This window comes from Typopeltis vanoorti, chromosome 6 (genome assembly GCF_054136105.1).
Source record: "Typopeltis vanoorti isolate ZY-2024b chromosome 6, IOZ_Tvanoo_1.0, whole genome shotgun sequence".
NCBI lineage: Eukaryota > Metazoa > Arthropoda > Arachnida > Uropygi > Thelyphonidae > Typopeltis > Typopeltis vanoorti.
In genome coordinates, this window is record NC_143554.1 from 50796261 (window position 1) to 50815728 (window position 19468).

Genomic DNA, 19468 nt, shown 5'->3' on the forward strand with positions numbered 1-19468 from the left:
AAAGATTGGTTGGTCTAGCAACTATATCCATAGAGGCGGACAGAGCTTACAATTTAAATTTAGAAGAGCTTATAAACAGTTTTATTCTGTGATATCCCCATAGAGCAAACTTTTAATTAATATTATTATGTAATCGTTTTGTATTAATGTTTCTCTTGTAATGAAAACCAAATAGCAATTGGAGATTTTCTTATATTTTTGACTTATACTCCCTCATGGGTGATATTTAATTGTTTGCATCAGGGCGCGATCTGATCTGGCAACGGCCCTGTTGTTCATCAATCACTTTTCATACGTGCGTATTGCCTACTCATTTTATTTTTACTTAAAATCTCTTCTCCTGTAACCAACATCTCTGTTTCTTATCGTATATATTCTTTATTTTGTCTTACAGTCTAATGATTAGCATGGGTCTCTCTCCATTTTATGTTCAGTTTTTCCATTCTCTCCAGTATTTGTTTGGTTATTGGTCATATCTTTGATCCATGCCATAACCGTGACAGCACATAGATTGAAAAGCCTCGTGCGATTTTTAGATTTCATTTTGCTACTGAGCAGTGGCGCACTCAGGATTTAATCTTGGAGGGGGCCGAGCGCTCACGATTTAACTTGAGGGGGAGGGGAGAGTTGAGTAGACGATTTGCGAATACACGCTACGCATCGCACACGACCTATGACTGAGCATCTGGAGTGATCGCTAATTCATAACTAGTATAGAAATAGAAGACACGACACAACATAAATAAAAAAAAAAGAATTTTAATTAGGAAAAGATTTTTGGAAAATTTTCTAGTGTTTTTTTCTTTTCTTTTGGGGGTGCCCGGGCCCCTTGGCCCCCCTCTGGGTGCGCCACTGCTACTGAGGAACTTTTTCACTGCCAATCAGCCCATTAGAATTCTTCTTTTTTATTTCTTTAAATGTGCTTTTTTTTGAAACGTAAAGCTATTCCAAGGTCCTTTAATAATTCTTAGTTTTTCCCTCTATCAGAGTATTAATTAGGTTTTTATCAAGCCAAGTTAGTTAGCCATGAAAGGCAAGTGACATAATTTTTTCCAACCAGAAATTGTCAAAATGATTTGACAAAGCTAAATAAAGATAATAAATAATATAGTTTCATTAAATTTCAAGACCCTCTATAGCTCAGTTGCTCCTGAAAATACACCTTGTTGGTTGAAAGGACCTTCATTCGAATCATAGGACAAGAATATACAAGGGGTTTTCATGTGAAAATAAGATGGCTGATTTCATACGAGGATAGCAGCGTTTTTTCTACAAAATACTTAAATTTTTAATTCGACAGATAGATGAAAGACAAACCATACACAAAGCACACTTAATTCACAACACATACATACTCTGCTGAAATTAACCTGTCATAATTAAGTCCTATCATAATATTAATTAGGTTTACAAAAAAGCAAAATGATTTGGACATGGAAGGCAAAGGAATCTGAATCTAGCACACCTTGAGGGACAGATAAGCTTACATATGATTTTATTTTATTCAGTTCAGAAGGAATTATTAATGTTTTGGCAATAACAATGGTCCAGTTAAATGAATACTAAGGAGCACGTGCCATACAGGGCCGTCGCCAGATTTGATAGCGCCCTGAGGCAAATAATTAAATATCGCCCCTGATGGATTATATGACAAAAATATAAGAAAATCTCCAATTGCTACTTTGTTTTTATTTCAAGAGGAAACATTAATGCAAAACAATTACATAATATATTAATTAAACGTTTGCTCTAAGGGGATATCACACAATAAAACTGTAAGCTCTTCTAAATTTAAATTATAAGCTGTGTTCGCCTCTATCGATATATCGATATAGACTAACCAGTCTTTCTTGGGGTCATTTCTTGGTTATCTTGTTGCCCTAATATGGCGCCTACCGCAATATGGCTGAACGAGCGTCCTCATTAAGCAGCACTGTGAGGCAATGCCTCTATGCTATACCCTGTCGACAGTACAGGTGCCATATATATATATATACATATATATATGTAATTTTCAACATTTTCACCCTTTGTTTCCTGTAATGAAGTGAAACTTATAGTTCATCGACAAATTTTCCAAATACGAAACACGAAATCACGCATTCCAAATGCCAAGGGATTCAGATGTGGTCATTGAATAACTTTAGTATGGACAGACGGAGAAATCGAATTCTAGTTATTTGTTTTGAAAAAAGGCAACTAAAACCCGTAAGGAATGCAAAAGTCAGTAATTGCAAGATATAATGTTGGAAAGGTGACTATATGTGGGGAAGATTAACTTAATGGATTGGGATGGCATCAGAAACCTCTCACAGGAGCAAGCATATTGTAGTAAAGATGAGATAAAGATGTGTTGTGAGTGCACCATAGTACTGATAAATGGCCGCGCACCATAGCACTGACATTTAGATAAAACGAAATAAGGATTTTTAAGACACATGAGATCAGAGAATATCCTGACTTTGTTTATTAATAAAAAAACAATAAATGGTGTTAATAAGACACACATTAATAAAAATTATATGGATAAAAGAAAGAGTTTATAGTCAGGGTTAGAACAGTGTGTCAAGGAATTACTCGTATGTGAGACATGATTGAGTGCGAATAGTGTTTACCAGTTACCAGACCAGAATGAGATGAGCAAAATTATTCAGGACAAAACATGACAAAGGACAACATTAATGAAAGTAGGTGACTAGCGTTAATGAGTCGTTGGTGTTGTGAAGTAATTGGTAAAATGGAATGGCAGGAAAAACGAAGAATCAATTCAATTAGAGTTATTACAAATACACAAATAGACAGAAAGATTAAAATGAAATGTATAAACGTATGACAGACGTAGAAAATGTGACGAATCAATGCTTTCGGTGGGAGCTTCAATATTGCAAAAGTTGGATGGAAACGTTTGATTCAAAAAAGTTAGATCTGTTGACTGAACAAGAGAATGGTGATAACTATTTCACGCACGGCATTTATTTGCTATCGGTCCTGTTGCGTCTCGTGTGTGGGAATGATAAAAAGCTCTCATTTTACATCGAATCGATTAAAGATCTTGACTTGGGAACTGATCAAGGATATAGAAACATCCATCATGGTTTGGCTACATTGTAGAAATATACAAAAAATTAAAACAGATCTGGAACAACCTTCAGAAAAATCTAGCGATTCATGAAATGACATTCCACTTATTCCATTCGACTATGTCTTCTTGTTTCTGAAAACCAATATCATTTCAACACTACAATACTTTCAAAATATCATTTCTGATCACACGTATGTGAGACATGATTAAGTGTGAATGGCGTACACTATAACAGAACGAGATGACTAAAATTCTTCAGAACAAAACATAACAAATGACAAAGTTAATGAGGTAATGACAACGTTAATTATTAGTTGTTGTTGTTGTGCAGTGCTTCCCAAACTTCTGGATGTCAGGGTTCCCCCTTTGGAAAAATTAAAATATTTCACGGCCCCCTCGAAAAAAAAAATCATAATAGAGACTTATAATATTTATTGTATTTATATTCAATACAAAACATACACAGCGAATATTGCAAAATTCAAATGCAAATATTACATTTTTAGCATCTTACATACACATTTGACCTGGCACGTTATCTCATATTTTTATATAGATAGATATATTGTTATTGTACATTTGCAGTACAAGCACATGAAAAGTAAAACGATTAGTAATAAAGAAAGAATTTAAAACATAAAAGAAGTTTAATAACAATTTAATGTGATAGATGTGTTTCAATACTGCTACACAAAAAGTCAATATCAGGTGAAATATTTGAAACTGCAATTCTTAGATTTCTGCTTTGAAATGAAACTTATATGAATAAGCATATATTTACTGATATGCATTAAGCGCCGAAATACGCAGGAAGCAAAATTTGTGAACCAATGTGTGATTTTTTTCCATTAAAATATAAAAATTAACAAAAAAGAAATAATAAATAATAAAAATTAAATACGTTTCTTTTAAGATAAAAAAATATACTTAGTCTTAAAACATTTAAAATTTGTTTTCATTATTTCACTGCCCCCTCAACAAAACCTACGGCCCCCAACAGGGCCGCGGCCCACAGTTTGGGAAGCGCTGTTGTTGAGAAATAATTGCTACAATGGTATGGCAAGCAAAACAAAGGATTAATTCTTTTGGAAATCTAATATCTAATAACCAAAAATTAAAATGTTTTTAAATAAAAACTATGTATAGCGGACATTTTTGGTATAATTTGTAAACATAAATCCAAAGTAATTTTACATATTGTCAGATTTTTTTTTTTTTTCCAAATAACCCTTTTAAGTATCTGAAAACAAAATTTTAAAAGTAACAAAATAGTAATCAAAAGATTTCATCCTTCATATTTTGTTATTAACACAGAGCACTAGGAGAAATTTAATTTCGGGAACTGTCTCATTGAACAAAACATTATACCAAAAAAAAAAAAACCAAAAAACTTAAACTTTTGAAGACTAGTGGACTGCTAACTACCAGCCTTCACAGAATAGCTGGCTCACAAAAATCAATGACTCATATGTGGAAAACAAGAGTACGGTAAGAAACGGCAGCCATGTGATACTCCGTCACCTTAACACCACGTATTATATCACTGCCTGAAATACTGTCTTGGGATCATTTTCTTCACTTTACCTGATGAAAGAACTGCTTTGCCCATCCGAGACATCGACTTATTCGGAAGGAGGGCGAAGAAAGGCAAGGAAAAAGTTCCTTTAGTGGTAGACTAAAACTGAACTTAGAATGGTCTTTCCTTTCTTCAATCAGCCTAGCGTTATGGATCTAAATGTCATTTCCACAAAAATTTTTGATCCCTTACCGATTCATTAATTACTAAAAATCGTAGGTAGTTGGTCTTTGCCGTTTTCCTCACAAATTGCTGAGTTCGTGCCTACCGATGATTTTGAGACATCATAGCCATCTACTATTATTGTCTGAAATATCCTGTGTTCTAGAGCCAAATTATCTGACCTATGGGATTAAAAAGTTACGGTTCTATGAGAAGCAAAATGCTTGCATTAGAGTAAGCTACAAGAAGTCCAAGAAAAAGTTCCTCTACTCAGGAATTAAAATCGAATTCAGGGTTGTCATAACTCACAAAGCAAAAATAGCAATACCTAGGAGTGGCAAGTTCGCAGTGCAGCAAAAATTTTCTTAACCATAAAAATAGTTTATTTCATTTAGGACTGGAGAGATAGGGCTTGCCTAAGGTTGACATATACAGTAACAATGATCCTCATCGAACTTAAATCTCTCTCTCTCTCTTCTGGAGGTCAAGCATTATGACAGCAAAAACAAAGCTGCATTGCTTCACAGGAACTAAAGGAAAATAAATAAATACGATAATGCCTTTTATTCCCCAGTGGAGAATAAAAGACAGCGATTTATCCCTAACTTTTGGAGACTGAGGAGGAAGTTCAATCTCCACCAGTAATTAATCAAAGGTAGCTAGGCCACGACTATAAAAAAAGCTAATGCCATTATTCCCTTCTATGGATTAAGAGAGGCAGTGTTATCCCTAATTTTTGGAGACTGAGTGGACAGTTCAATCTCCATTCAAGCCAAAGAAAGTTGCCCCAAGACTATAATTGATTTTAAGTGGCATACATTGAAGAGAATGCTAATAAGTGCTGCCATCTGGTGATCCCTAACCCTAACACGATATTTTTAATGTTTGAAATGGTGTGGGTTCTATGATCAAATTTCTTTTTCTTTTTACACATGTCCGTGGCAGAGATCAACTAATTTGGGAAATGGGGAAAGAATGGCTTACAGAAAATTCCCCTAGTCGGCAACTAGAATCGCTCCTAGCTTGTTCTTTGAGAGGCTTAGAGCAGAGAAGTGCAAACGCCATTTCAACAGATCTACACAGGCTCTGTTACACCCTAATCCTAACATTATATTTTATTGTCTGCAATAGTGTGAGTTCTATGGCTGATTTTCTTGAGTATACACGATGAAAAACCCGCTTGCGCGTTTCAGAGATCGACTAACTCGGGATCCGGAAGAAGTAAGTCTTAGAAAATGTTCCTCTACTCGGTGAATAGAATAGAAGTTATTTCTTCAGGAGGCCTAGCGTTATACGTGTACACGCCATTTCCACTGAGCTAAGACAGGCTCTAGAGACTAACTTTCAATTTAGAATTAGAAGTTATAAAATATAATATTTTAATAACATTTTCAAGAACTAATAGTCTGGGACAACCGGATTTATTTATTTATTCTGACACTCTTAAGCAGGAAATTTAGTTATGCAATGAACATCAATGAACTTCTTCGGCAGTTTGTTTTTGTTAGAGTAATTTAATACCTGGGTTGTTGTTGTTTTTTATCTTTGGTTGGTCACTTGAAGTATATAGTGTAGCATTCAAAATTTATGCTGCAGTACTTCCCAAAATTCCATATTTTTGACATATACAAACGCAACGATATACTACTAATAATTTAAGATTGGAAGAGGTAGCAGATGAAGGGTAAGGATCTCATCGACCGCTGCAACGGCTTGGAGAGTGTCTTCAGATAGACAGAAATTTCAGAAATAATGTGCCGAAACGTCATCATAATGTTGGCATACAGTACATACGCTATCTTATCAATTAATGAACATTCCTCAATAGGACAAGTCATATTAAGAAGGGAAGTCCACGTTGACAATTGCTGAACCATATGATTTAATTATCTGGTTTCAATAAGTTCAAACATAATTATGATGGATTTGTGTTCGAAATTCTTTTCAAATATTGCCTAATGATTTTCAACACCCTATTATGAATATTATTTACTTCATTATGAATATTATTCACCTCATTATTTACTTCATTGCTTTACCTGTGAATATGGTACAATCTGTACACATCAGACCTGTGTGAGGATTTAATAACAAAAGAATTCAAGTACTCTAAGAATATTGACGTTTGCCGAGTCCTTGGTAGAGACTCGTCATACTGCTGGAAGCTTGGTGATTAATGACCCATTCCGATTCAATATTAATTGATCCAGTTTTCCAGCAACCAATATAATGGGTGGGTGATGGAGAGATACCAGAGGGTAGTTTAATCAGGAGTAAAGTCCAAAAGACGGCCTGTGACTAGTGGTGTGTCGCAGGGTTCTGTTCATTAACTTGTTCATTAATTTGTTCATTAACGATATAGGGAAGGATCTGAGAGGAACGGTTCATTTGTTCACTGATGATGCTAAGCTGGGTAGGGCAATAGTGAATGCAGATGTCAAAATTTTGCAGGATGATTTGGATAGATTGGAGGTATGGGCTAAGAAGAATGGATGTAAATTTAATGTGGCAAAATGTAAGGTTATGCATTTTGGGGTGAAAAGATTAGCAGCAGTATATCACATTGGTGGAACTGTACTCAAGGAGATTGATGAGGCCAGGGACTTGGGAGTGTTGATGGATAGGGAGTTGAAGTTTAGGGGGCACATGGCAAAAGTAGCTTAATTAGCTCAACAAATCACTTGGATGCTAAAGAATACTTTGATGAGCAGAAATAAGCAAGTTATTGTTCCTCTGTATCGAGCCTTGATAAGATCCCATCTTGATTACTGTGCCCAGATATGGTCCTAGGTTTCTTCTTGATGGGGAGGAGGTTGAGTGGATCCAGAGGCAAGTGACCAACATGATAGCAGGTCTATGGAATGAACCTTATGAAAACAGGTTGAAGATTTGTGGGTTCCATAGCGCTAATCTGCTCAAAGAAAGACAGTTATACATTCAATTCATTAAACAGCACTTCCTTACGCTTTTCTTCGCCAATTTCAGATTTATAAAGTCAATATCAGGTATAGATAAGTAGACTTTTCCCTCCTGGGAATGTGCGTTCTTAACCCCACACCTAAAATGGATAATAAAATTCAAACTGCTAGAAACAATAACACGAATTTTACTGTTTAGGGAAGCAGACATGAAGGCAGCTGCCTGGAATTTTCTTTCTTTCTCTCTCTCTCTCTCTCTCTCTTTTGAAAGTCTTGATTCACTGAGGGCTTTGCTGGCTCTTCTTACTTGTCTTTAAATAGCTAGTTAGAAGCCTGACCAACTCTGTCTGGGGGATAAACGTACCAAAGCACTTTTTGTTTGATTTTATGCAAAATGGCTGTGATGTACAACAATGCAAAATTATCTCTCAGGCAGAAAAACTAGCATTGTCTTTCATAAACACGATTGTCATAATTAAGCTTCCACTCACACTGTGGTGGTTGTAATGGATAAAATATTATTATGTGAAACTGAGCCTGGGTAGCTCAATGAAAGTGGCATTTATACTCCATGACGCTTGACTACACAAAGAAATACTACGGTTCAAGTCTAGTCAGCGACTTGAGGAACATTTTCTAAGCCCTTTTTTCAACTGGTTCCCGAATTAGTCGATTTCTAGCACGCGAAAGCGAGTTTTTCCTGCAAGAAACTCAGGTTTTTCATCCTGTAACTCAAGAAAATCGACCGTCGAACCCACATTATTTTCAGACATTAAAAATATTGTGTTAGGGTTAGTGATTACGAGATGGCGGTACTTGTTAGCCGTCTCTTCACTACATGCTGATTAAATTAGTGATAACCTTGGGCCAGCTATCTCTGATTGAATGGCGGCAGAGACTGAACTGCCTAATCAGTGTCCAAAAGTTAGACAGAACTAAAACAACCTCGCCTACTCCCTATAAGGGAATAAAAGGTTAGCTGATTTAAACAATTTTTTTTTTTTGATTATATGAAATCTTGAAGGAGTCTAAGCACTCATCAATGGAAGATACACTTCTCCACTACAACTCATTGTCTTCCTTACTTCATTCTCCAAACTACAGGACACTATTACAATTAGCACACAGCGCTACCTACCGACCACCAGCACTAGTATATACTGTATAATGTGTGTGTAAATTGTGTGTTCTCATGGCCAAATGGCCTATATGTGGGATGGAAAATCCGAGTTTCGGGGAGAAGAAACTCTCCTAGTTCCTTTTGAAATCAGCTAACTAACCGTAATTTAAAAAGCTCATATGAAAAAATTCCTATCGTCCAGACGAGAACTGAACTCAGTTTTTTTTTTCAATCGAAGGATGGAATATACTGTCGATCTTTCAGCTGCACTAATGGGGTGCTTATATATTGAAACTTTGCAGTTGAGAAAGGAAGACCCTATCCTTAGCCATAATGGTTACAAAAACCAATCTGGATAGGAAATGTGCCTCAAGGGTCGAAGTACCAGAGATTATTATTACGTGGGATATAAGGCAAAATGTACATCCCACTCTGAAGACATCCTAAAAATGTTTAAGTTTATTCCAAGGAGTAAAATTCGTAATAAATCTAGATTAAGTATGATCAAAAACCAAACAATCAAGGGAACAGGTTGTGAAAAAATCTATGGAAAGATAATATTCATAAATATTTCAGAAAACTTAGCTTAATCATATTTTTAATTAAAGACTGTATTAGCGAAATGTGAATCACAACCAGCAAAGGAATGCTAAGGTTAACTCTAAAAACTTTAAAGATATATAAAAGGAGTAAGAGCAACAGAAAAAAATTAAATATAACCATCTCTATTTTGAATTATACAGCCATTGGTAACTCGATTATTTAATATTACTTCCAGTTCATAAGCTGAACACAGTTCAGACAAAAGACGAAATTCGTCATGACAGGATTTATTAACGGCATAGTCTGTAATGCAGAAGGAAATTTTTGATGATGTAATTCAGAATAAGGAGGAGGAAATTTCTGATGTCTTAAAGCAGGCATGTCAAACTCGTATACCCGTATACCTCCAAGGGCCAAATTAAGAATTATACATCAAGCAGCGGGCTGAAACAAACAAAAAAATAAATAAAAATAAATAAAAAAAATAAAAAAATCTCGAAATAAAGAGGAAACAGATTTGTGGTAAAGGTGGCATGAGCTCCGATCACTAATCTTTATATTTACCCTTAATGCCAAAACACATCTCCAAGGAGGAGATGTATGATGTTTTGTATTAAAGGCAAGAGGCCACTACCCAGACCGGTTTCGACCTTTATTGAGGTCTCATCAGTGGGAGCTAGGCTAGAAATACCAAGATTTAGTAATACAGAGCTCATCAAGCGCCTCCGTAGCGCAATTGGAAGAACGACGGTACATTGCGCCCTTCGATTGGAATAGGCCTAAGTTCGATTCTCGTCGCGACGGGAGGAATCTTTATCTGGTCGATTTCAATCGAAGGTGAGTTAGCCGATCTCATACGGAGGTAGCAGGGTTTTTTCTCCCGGAAACTCGGGTTTTTCATCCCGCATACATACAAATCGGCCCTTCAGAACACACGCAATTTACAGACAAAAATTACTAGTTGTGGTGGTGTTGGAGGTGGGCGGCAGATGGCGTTGATAGAGATGATTCGTAGTAGAGGTTAGGTGCAGAGACAGTTGTAGATGTCCTCCCACGATGAGTCTTCGGACTCCTTGGAGGTATCAGGAATAATAATAATAATAATAATAATAAGTATTTTACCAGAACAAGTTGCCATAAGGTGTTTTAACCTTATTAAATAAAAATCTCTGGAGGAGATATAAATATGTAGAAAGTATTTTACCTTGGGTATAATAAATGTTAAGAATACCAAGCAATTTTTAAACCTGGTTTTACTCCATTTCCCAAGTAAGCAAACAGACAAATAAGTCAAGTTTGCGCCTGCAAGTGATGCAAGTCTAGCTGATCCTACAGGTAGTGCAAGACCAGGGCAACTCGTGGTAAAGGTGGCATGAGCTCCGATCACTAATCTTTATATTTACCCTTAATGCCAAAACACATCTCCAAGGAGGAGATGTATGATGTTTTGTATTAAAGGCAAGAGGCCACTACCCAGACCGGTTTCGACCTTTATTGAGGTCTCATCAGTGGGAGCTAGGCTACAAAACATCATACATCTCCTCCTTGGAGATGTGTTTTGGCATTAAGGGTAAATATAAAGATTAGTGATCGGAGCTCATGCCACCTTTACCACGAGTTGCCCTGGTCTTGCTCTACCTGTAGGATCAGCTAGACTTGCATCACTTGCAGGAAACAGATTTTTTAATATTAATGTTAGAGTAAATAAGTATAAAATACAACCATGTTACAAAAATACATATAAAATATAACGTTTACATATTTAAATAAAATTATACATATCATTTTTTTTGAAGAAACTTGATAACGTTTTTCATTAAAGAAATCTTCAAAATTCGGTTGAATTTGTTGAGCTATTTTCAATATTGCTTGCACATGCGGGTCTATTAATCTTGATCTTTCCGCAGTTTTATTATTCTTTAAAGTTGAAAATAGTTGTTCGCATAAATATGTGCTACCGAACATAGATAAAATACGCCTAATTGCACATAACACATTGGAGTATCGATCGACTGATAAATAATTATAGAACTTTGGAATTTCGGCATCCATATATTTTTGTTTCAATACGGAATCACACTGAATTTCGATTAATTCCAACTAAATTATCATCAACAGTTTCAACATCAATCGATAGAGGAGAAGTAAATAGGTGAAACTGATTTCAATATATATCTTAAAATCTAAAAATCTTCTTTCGAATTCATTTTCTAATAACTTAATTTGATTGGCATATTCTGAAAATTTCAATTTCGGTGATTTTTGCAATAATGATTGACAATATTCAAAATGGGATAAATTTTATTTTTGAATTTGTTTTTGCCAAAGTAATAATTTCTGTTTGAAAATGTTAATATTGCCAAATAACATGGTAACTACTTAATGTTTGCCTTGTAGGTTAAGATTAAGTTGACTAACGTGATTTGTAATGTCAACTAAAAGAGCCAGGTCCTTTATCGATTGATCATTTTTGAACATTTCACATTCATAATTTTTCGATTCTAAAAAAAATGGTAATTTCGTCCAGCAATTTGAAGAATCGCTTTAATACTTTATGACTGAAAAGCCATCTGATTTCTGTATAATAAGGTAGATCGCTATATTCACTTTCTATATCTTCTAGAAAGTTACTAAATTGGCGATGATTAAGCCCACGTGCACGAATATAATTTACAATTTTACTGACATTTTTTAGGACATGGCCAATATTTAAAACTTTGGACCATATTGTTTGCTGATGAATAATGCAATGAAAATGTCGAAATTTATTATTACCTTGTTCTTTGCATTTTTCTTTTAAATTTGTAACAACTCCAGTCATGGCAGGAGCACCATCAGTTGAAAGACAAACTAGTTTTTTTTTTAACGGTAAATTGTATTCATTCAAAACTTCCATAAGGGCGTGAAAAATATCAACTGTGGTGGTTGTATCATCTAGAAGTTCTTCACTTGCTTAAAAGCAAGTGAAGAACCTCTTCATATCACATCCGCAAATAAAAACAGCCAGCTGAGCGATATTCTATACATCTGTACTTTCTTCAGTTGCAAGGAAATAGGTCTGAAATGTTAGAATTATTGATTTTAGTTGATTCCTTAAGTTCCTGGCTATATCATCAATTCTGCTAGCAATGGTATTTCGAGATAAGCTTATATTTTTAATATAAGCTTATCTCGTGTTGTGTCCTGATCTTTAATTGATCAGGACACAATACTTCAAGTGCTTTAATAATATATTCTCGAATAAATTTCCCTTCAGTGAATGGTTTCGACTTGCTTGCAATTAAACGTGATAACAAATAACTGGTTTTTACCGTAGCTCTATTATCTTCAATAGGTTTGATAAATACACTTTGTTGATTTTGAAGTGTCAACTTTAATTCTGACAATTTATCTTCACAACGTTTCGCAACATATTTGCCATAGTTTTCTTTATGATTTGTATCGTAATGCTTTTAATATTATATTCTTTGCAAACTGCAATAGAGTTTCTACATATTAGGCATAATTTTTTTTTTTTACCTTGAATACAAAAATATTGTAACTCCAATTTTTCTTGAAAACTTGAAGTTACAATACGATGTTCTTCTTCAATTAATCGTTTTTTTTACTCATACTGGCTGAAGGTTTCGACATTATTTTTATAAATTCTTTATTAATTATAAAGAAAACACTACACTTTCTTACGACTTGAAAATTGCTAACGGCTAGCCTCCGATTGCTGTGGTCAGCGGATGTAGCCACGTACTTAGACTTGCTCATTAAAATCCGGTAAAATTCGATATTTATGCAGTGGTGTAACAAGATTTTTTGAAATGACAAATAGAACATTATCTCCTTTAGAAGGGGTGGTGAAGCGCAATACATAGCCTCTCCCACTCAAATGTCAACCTCACCTTCCCGTGGTCCATCCTGTTCTAAAAGTACAAACGAGGCACTGGCGACCGAGTATGGGCGGTATAACCTTAACACCCTAACAGAGTAAATGCTGTTAGATCTGCCTGTCCAGAGGCGTTAGGTAGCAGCCCTACCACTGGACTTACCCAGCGACAGGTTAGTAACCTGCCCTGGGGAAATTCAAAATACTTTCAAGTTTCATGCAAAGAAAATCCGGACGGACTGTCAGGGAAAAGACCACAACCCAGGAAACGGTAAACGAAATTGGAAAAAGGAACACATAATGAAGATTGCAACATGGAATGTGAGAAGCATTGCACACAAAGAAGAAGAACTTGATAAACAACTAAACCAAGCTAACATAAAGATATGTATAGTAACAGAAACAAAGAAAAAACAAAAAGGTACAAAAGAAACAAACAACTATATACAAATCAACAGTGGGGTAAAAAAAGAAGAAAGAGCAAAAGCAGATATAATGATTATGGTACATAAATCCCTAAAGAACAATATTGTATATTACAACTATTTGAATGAAAGACTAATAGAAATTAGACTCAAGACATTAAGAGGCCACATAACAATAATTGGTGCATATGCACCAGAAGAGGGAAAAGAAGAAGACAGTAATATATTTTATAAAGAATTACAGAATGCCATAGATAAAACAAACAAAACTGACTATTTACTGCTAGCAGGAGATTTAAATGCCAGAATAGGAAACAAAAAATACAAAACAAAGATAGGTAAATTTGGCGAAGATACATGTAATCAAAATGGTCGCAGATTGCGCGATTTTGTCATTTATAATAATATGAGAATAATGAATTCAATGTTTAAACACAAGGAAATACATAAATATACTTGGTCAGCTAGAGGATACAAATCAGTAATTGACTACATTATCACAAATTTTAAATTAGCGGAGTTAATTTTAGACGTAAGAGCATATCGAGGCTTTGAATTAAACTCTGATCATTATATGGTATCAGCAAAAATTCGTTTTAAACCAAAGTGGCTAAAAACACATAGAATTGAAAATTCTTACCAGCCAAGCTACAAAATTTCTTCATTACAGGATCCTCAAGTTAGACTACAATATCAAAAATGCACAAACTTAAAAACAGAAACCACACATGAATCAAGGGACATAGAAGATGAATGGGAAAATTTGAAACAAATTCTCACAAAAGCAGCAACAGAAACCTTAGGAATAAAGCACAAATGGATTAGAAAAAGAGGACTACGAGATTGGAACAAAGAAATAGAAAATATAATAAAAACCAAAAAGGACAGTTACCAGAAATGGCTAAATTCCAAAACAATAGAAGCAGAAATATAAAAGAAACAGAACTAGAAAAGGATTTATTTAAGCCACAACCCAAAACCTATAAAGTAATAAAATACATGAATAAAGAAATAAAAGAAAAGATAAAAATACAAACAATAGATTTAGAAAAATGGGTGACCTATTTCCAAAATCTCTGGACAGATGAGAACAATGAATTAAAATTTTATAAGACAAAGAATGACCTAATAGAAAATATCACAATGTTAGAACTGAAAAATATAATAAAGAAGATGAAAAATAGGAAAACGCCAGGAGAAGACAATATAAATATAGAACTATACAAAAATGCAGGTGAAAAATTTAATGAAAGACTTTTGAAATTTTTTAATATGGTTTGGATGTCTGGAAAAACCCCTAACTCTTGGAAAAAAGCACTGGTCATCCCAATCTATAAAAAAGGAAATAAAGACAATTGCAATAATTATAGGGGAATTAGCCTGCTGAATACAGGATATAAAATATATGCAGGAATATTAAAAGAGAAATTAAGCAGCATTGTAGAAAACAAATTACTAGAAGAACAAAATGGCTTCCGAAAAGGCCGATCCTGCATAGATCCAATTTTTACTTTAAAATTATTAATAGAAAAGAGAAGAGAATTTCAAAAAGAAACACATGTGGCGTTTATTGATTATGAAAAAGCTTTTGACAAAATTAGTCGACAAAAATTGTTTAAAATATTAACCAATTTAAACATACCAAACCAACTTTTACAATCTATTCAAGAAATATAATTAGAACACACCTCAGAATGGAAAGATATATCAAGAGGAGTACGACAAGGATGTACCCTCTCACCTCTGCTTTTCAATATATATATAAATGAAATATTAACAATCTGGAAACAGCATAACCCATTTGGTATACAAATGACCCCGCAAATGAAGATAGATACACTACTATTTGCAGATGATCAAATAGTATTAGCTACATCAGAAGATGACTTACAAAGATCATTAAAATCATTAAATGATATCTCAAAGCAATATAATATCACAATATCCAAAGAAAAAACAAAAATAATGGCATTCAAAGGAGAAAACCCAATAAGAAGTAAAATAGTGATAGATAATAAAATACTAGAACAAGTAAACACTTTCAGATACTTGGGATGTGATCTATCATACGAAGAAGAAAAAGACATAGACACTAAAATATCAAACTTTGTCAAAGTAAATGGCATAATAAACAGTATATTTAAGTCATCCCTGGTACAAAAACACACTAGAATCAGACTATATAATGTCTTGTCAAAACCAACTCTACTATACGGAAGCGAAACATGGACCATGAAAAGGAAAGATGAAAAACGAATTCAAACAGCAGAAATGAAGTTCCTCAGAAAAACAGCTGGATATACCAAGTGGTACCACAAAACAAATGAAGAAATCTTACAATCCCTAAAAATCAAACCAATTAATTACTACATAAGACAGTATAAACAAAAATGGCTAGAACATTTAAATCGAATGGACAACAGCTGACTACCAAAAATATTATACAGATACAAAATAAGTGGAAAAAGAAGAATCGGAAGACCAAGAAAGAGATGGCATGAGACCGGAACAGGCTACATGGCCTATATTCCATGTTAGGAAGAAGAAGAAGAAGAGAAATTGCAGAGTAATTTGGCGCATAAAATAATCTTAAGTGGAAGTGTTAATTTTTTAAATATGTTTATTTAAATCGGTGTTGTCAAAAGTTAAATAACCATATTGGTTACAAAGTTTGGTGGGCTGCATTTTACTTGTCGGCGGGCCTCATGCGGTCTGCGTGTTTGACATGCTTGTTTTAAAGCATTTGGGAGTTGAGGAGATAGCTAGAAGCATCATTCCAATCTCCAAAAACTGTATGCTTCGCATGAGGCTCGCATACAGTTTTTGGAGATTGGAATGATGTGTCTCGTTTAATAATATACTGATGTAAATTAAGTTAAGGGGATAATAAATCCCTCATTATTTTAAAGCAGGATACGAAACTCGGAGATCGAAATCTAAGAGTTTCATGCCGAAGAACTATCGGCGAGTCCAAGCGTATGTCATCACCTGGGTAGTACAACACTAGAGCAACTCGTTGCAAAGGTGGAGCAAGTTCCGTCACTATCCTTAATATTTTCTCATAATGTAAAACGCAGCTCTTAGGAGATGTATTACTGTTTCACATTATGAGGATTTTTTTATTTTTTATTATCCCGTTAACTTAATTTACGAAAAATAGCCTCTTGGCTCTTTATTGTAATATACTGATGTTTTTCAGGATTAATAAAGTGACTTTGATTCAGCGAATCGGATTGGTGAAGAGTTCATTCTAAATGTGTTTTTAACAGTTATTACGATTTATAAGGGAGGTTCATCACATAAAGTGTGGTGGTGGTGGTGGTGGTGGGTTTTTCTCTTTCAGTCGTTTGCGAGCCTAGATGACTTTGTAGGCATTGCCCACAAAGTGTTCTTGGTGAGATTTTTACAGGTTAGTTCACCATTGCTTTCCCCAACCCTCCCAATTTTAGCTAAGCTTGGGACCGGCATATGGCTGGGACGTATTCTTGACTGTAATCGATGTGTGTTCACGGGGCCGGTTTGCCTGTTCTGGGGGAGGAAAAACCTGAGTTTCTGGGTGAAAAAACTCCCTACCTCCGTAGGAGACCGGTTAACTCACCTTTCATGGAAAGAGACCAGATAAAGGTTCCTCACGTCACCGATGAGAATCGAACCCAGGTCTTTCCGAGCAAGGGCTTCGTCTATATTGACTGAGCTATGGAGGCTCTACATAAAGTGCACACTACTGTAGTTATGCTTAGTAAATTTCTCTTTGCTGATGACATGAAGATGAGCAGAGTTGAATATTGTACACATACCGGTATAAAATCATTAAGTCATATTTTATTTTTGTACCAACGATGGATATAACAAGCTTAAGTAATGTTATACGAAATAATTTATAAGCAATTGAAATATCGAAGTGAAAGCATTAAAATTTAATGAAGATAAAGCAAGTATATACGATTTGTATATGCGATAAAGAGAGTAGTAGTAATATTAGCAGGATTACTGGAACAATATCGGAAAATTGAAAGGATTTTAGTAGGCGTGCACAAAGTTCAACTAATCGACAGTACATATCTGTTTTTTTCCCCTCCGCCAGTACTCCAGGATATAGTATTCAAAAACAAAAACAATGCTAAATGTTGTGTCTGTTTGATGTATGTCTCTGGTTTAAAAAATAACATGTGGTACGAGATTAAGGAAGATATATATATATATATATATATATATATATATATATATATGAAAAATACAAACTTAATGAAGAGATGGTACATGAAAAAATTAGGCAGAAAGTGAATGAAAGTGACAATAATTTCATTTCGGGAAGAATGAAGGGAACCGAGAACGGTAGTGTGAAACCGAGATTTTAAAGAAGTTGGTGAGCTCTGGAGCTCATTGCAGACAGCACAGAGTAACATTTAAAGTTTGAATAAGGGATTTGTGGGAATTGGAAGATTCCCACAAATCCCTTATTTGTGGGATTTGTGGGAATGAAATTGGTAGAGACGGATAGACTTGGGGGGGGGGAATAGAGGGGTAAAAGTTGAGAAACTTTTCCCTCTACCTGATGCTGGGGGATTCGATGATTAGCACTGTACAAAGCAAAGATGCCTTTAAAGAATCTTTGCAGGGAGATACTTTAGATTGTGTACTGGAGCTATATAGTGGAGTGAGAATGTAAATGAAATTATTGTGATGGTTGGGACGAATGATATGAGAACAGCGTAAATCGTGGGGAAGAAGATGTTAGAGACTGTTAGATCAAAGAGTAAGAGAAATAGATAGTGAGTGGTGCGCTGCCTAGACACAATAGCGGAGAACTGAGAAGGCCACTGATAATGCGAAGATGGGCTGCATTTAAATAAGTACGGAAGTAAGCGTTTACAAAAATTACTCTTTAATCGAACAGACCCCGTGTGGGTATCAGATCAAGGAAAACAGGCCTTATTAGGATGGAAGGGAATGTGGATGGCTGTTAGAAATACCTTTGACAGGGATGAGAGGAAACTGATGAGAAACAATGAAAAATCAAGGAGAAAGTCTAAAAAAAATACCTTTCTCTGCTTATACAGTAATGCTGAAGTATAAGGAATAAGAGAGAGAGAGAGAGAGAGAGAGAGAGAGAGAGAGAGAGAGAAGTTTTTATAACCTTGGTTCTTACAGTCCAGCCACGAATAATAGGTATGTCGAAAACATGGATGAAAAACACTACACCCATCAACTTCATTACCATTAAGATATCATTATCAGTCATCTTTATTGGAATTGCAGTCGATAGATATGTTGTGTTTTTAGAGAAGACAGAAATAATAAGAAAGGAGAGGGTGTATCCATTTAAGTTTGAGGAACTAGAGGATAATAGCGAGATTGAAAGTGTTTCGTGTGAAATAAATGTAACTGGAGAGAGATATTTAGTTGTGGTCTGTTACAGACCTGTTACAGTTTATATTTAATTTTCTGTTCCAGGAGTTTCCTCCATCACCAGATGGAGGAAACTCCTGGGTAAAATATATGAGATTTAGTAATAACCTCGGATAATGTAATTGTGGACAAGATATTAACATTACCACCAGTTGGTGACAGTGATCACAGAATCCTGACCTGGGAGGTATGAAAGGCATGCACATGTATCCAGAATACGAGGATATGTGGAACTATACTGTCTGCTTATATACAGAGATTTCACATCAATTACCTCAGTATCATAAGGCAAAGCGCACTTCTTTTTGAATGTATATTGATGCACATTAAGAGGAGGGTAACAACCTAGACCAAAA